The 3,107-nt window shown below is 43.4% G+C and overlaps 1 protein-coding gene across 1 annotated transcript in view; it reads left to right on the top strand.

Annotated features, from left to right (window-relative positions):
• LOC128896979 (zwei Ig domain protein zig-8) overlaps nt 1-3,107 on the top strand; it is a 174,311-nt gene that overhangs the window by 64,884 nt on the left and 106,320 nt on the right. The window lies entirely within an intron of this gene.

The following is a 3,107-nucleotide window of genomic DNA, read 5'->3' as shown; positions in this document are numbered from 1 at the left end:
AATATAGCTCACAGTTAATATATATACCATCTACATGGAAATACTGAACAAACTGGAGGTGTACATATTGATTACTGTTAATGTAAACACTCTCTCTATGAAAATACTGTCTGAGAGGGTTTGAGATAGTACTAGGCGTCCATCTTACGTGCATCCTCTTATAGAGTTAACAAGCTCCCACAAGAAAAAAGTTTGCACTGCCATCCGACAATTAAAAACGAACTTTATACGTGGACTTGAAATTGTCTATGTGGAAGTACTGTCTGAGAGGGTTTGATGTATTTGTTTTGGCGACGGGGAGACAGAAATATAGCTCACAGTTAATATATATACCATCTACATGGAAATACTGAGCAAACTGGTGTAAATATTGATTACTGTTAATGTACACACTCTCTCTATGAAAATACTGTCTGAGAGGGTTTGATGTATTTGTTTTGGCGACGAGGAGGCGGAAATATAGCTCACAGTTAATATATATACCATCTACATGGAAATACTGAACAAACTGGTGTAAATATTGATTACTGTTAATATACACACTCTCTCTATGAAAATACTGTCTGAGTAGGTTTGAGATAGTACTAGGCGTCCATCTTACGTGCATCGTCTTATAGAGTTAACAAGCTCCCACAAGAAAAAAGTTTGCACTGCCATCCGACAATTAAAAACGAACTTCATACGAGTGGACTTGAAAGCGGTTTAATAAAGGGTTAAAAGAAGGGCCGAGCGTCAAGGGAGTCCTCGCGACGAGGACGTATAGAATACAGAAATTTTTCAAGCCACGCGAGACGTTATTCGTACGCCCTGTACCGCGTCCTTACAGAGATGAAATGAGTCTTATCGATTGTTTACCATCGAGGAATGGGATCTGGGTTAGCTGTGAATCAAGAGGTAATCCTCGAGGAAACTAATCTCGAGTCGGGCGACCGTTTGGACGGTAAAATTCCGAAAAATGGCGATATTCGCTCGCGAACGATTCGTGCACCAAACGTAATCCCATCCGTGGAACGTTAAGACATGGGAAAACTGTTGGCGCATCGAAGACGAGGCACGTGGCCAGTGGATACCAACGAAATAAATAATTTCTCCCGTCGGGAATCCAGTTCCAGGTCAACAAACGTGGTATGTTGCGTTGCGCAGAAAATTAGCAATGCAAATGCTTTGTCCCATTTTACGGATGGCCAGCCTGTGTAAGCCTTGTAAGCCAGACCGAAGTCGCTGCTGCCGCACGTGCAAACGTAGTTAATGTTCCGATTTCGTGCGGGACTAAACCACTGACATAATATGGCGGAGTAAACACTCTGTCGAAATTCCAGAACATTCTAAACAGCATTAGACAGCCCGTCGTGCGTTATTAACTCGGTTACGAAAGAAGAATCAGCGGCCAACTTGCCGCGTCTGCTTCTCGTCTGGATTTTCCCACGCTGTAACCGAATCAGTTCAATGCCAGCAACTATTCGATTCAGAAGTTGCTCCAGACAATGCGCCGCGCAAGCGTCGCTTTCGATTCGAATCAAACGAAACGCAATTATCGAAGGGGACTCGAAACGGCCAGTTGATCCAACTATCGAGGAGCCTCGCGCGTACAAGTCGTTTCTAAACGTTTAACCGTCCTTTACGAGCATCTTCGGAAATTTTACCTTTAAAAATTCCCACCGACGGAATTTCCAACCTTTTTATCTTCGCTGTAGCGAACCGTCGGCGTTGTTGAGCGGCGAGATGGGAATTAGTTGTAACGATCGCGAAACTTCTTGATGTTGAATCGAGTAAGTCGGTGGCCGCAGAACTCTCTGCAGAGCGCAGAACTATGCTTTGTTCCTAAATTCCGTCTATCGGCCAGATCTGGGCAAGAACAGCCGTATACTCCGCCGAGGAAATGCGCATTAAAGAGGAAGGCGTGATAGGAGAGAGACGCGATACCTCGCAAAAGGTAGAGTTCAACTTTAAATGACGAATCAGTTGTTGGACTGTTTTCGCTCCGTAAACGTCTCTTGAACGATTAAGCCGAGGAAAGTTTAGCGTTTAATCGAAACGAGTTCGGTTCGCACTCTTCGTCGACCTTTGCTTCTATAGCATCGTATGGAATAACGGGTCCTTAAATCTCGACAAACGGATCGATTTTTCTATTAGGCTTACTTCGAATAAATATATGTCTTCGAGACGCGTAAAGCGTGCATCGAAAGTAAACGACGCTCGACTCGCGACGACCTGGTCGCTCTAGAAACGCCGTTCAAGAAAGTTTGATTCGAACGAGTCCTCCTGAGAATGTCACGAAACGAAGTTACGCGGGCAAAATGTCAGGAGTAGGCAGCCTAGTAATTTGATCGTTTCGAAAGAAGCCCCTTGGCTCCTTCCTCGTTTCGCATAAATATCGCTTGGGAGATGCTCCGTTTCGCGTATCGGTCCTCTCGGAACCACGTTAATGGAATTAACGAATTAACGAATTCGGAATTAACGAATCGTTAATGGAAAGAGAAAATGCTGTTTACTCGACAGATATACAATTCAATTACAGCCAGAAACACTTTTCGTAACCTGGCATAACAAATATAACGCTGCATATATATAACGAAAATATAACATTGCGTAAAGAAAAGAGAGAAGAACACAAACTAAAGAAATTAAACCGTCGGTACTTCCAAACGAAAATGGCCGTATGCAAGGCCGGATATCTGCGGGATGCTGTGGACGCTATGCACCGGGACCCCAACGTCGTCGAGAAGTGAAGAAAGTCGAGAAAAAAAGGCTCAAGAAATAATGTACTCTTGCGCATTGAATGAGTTATTCCTAAATAATCTGTATTGAAACTTTTCTTTACGTTGCTAGTTACTGTAGCAAGTACTGAACGCACTTTCAGCAAATTGAAATTAATGAAGAATTACCTTCGGTCACGCAGTAGCAAAAACAAAATCACACGTTAAATTAAACATGCATCACCTCCCGAACCACTCCTTTCAAGGTGTTACAACGTTTTTGGGACACTCACTATATACAGAGTGGAGGTGATTGGAAGCAACTTTTTCCTTGGCGAAAATGTTGTCCGAGGTTTCGTTGAGAAGATATTAACGGAAAACACTGACCAATCAGAGCGCGAGGATGCCGCG

The sequence above is a fragment of the Hylaeus anthracinus genome, unplaced genomic scaffold, assembly GCF_026225885.1.
Source record: "Hylaeus anthracinus isolate JK02 unplaced genomic scaffold, UHH_iyHylAnth1.0_haploid 11978, whole genome shotgun sequence".
NCBI lineage: Eukaryota > Metazoa > Arthropoda > Insecta > Hymenoptera > Colletidae > Hylaeus > Hylaeus anthracinus.
This window is presented reverse-complemented; position numbering and strand designations above follow the sequence as displayed.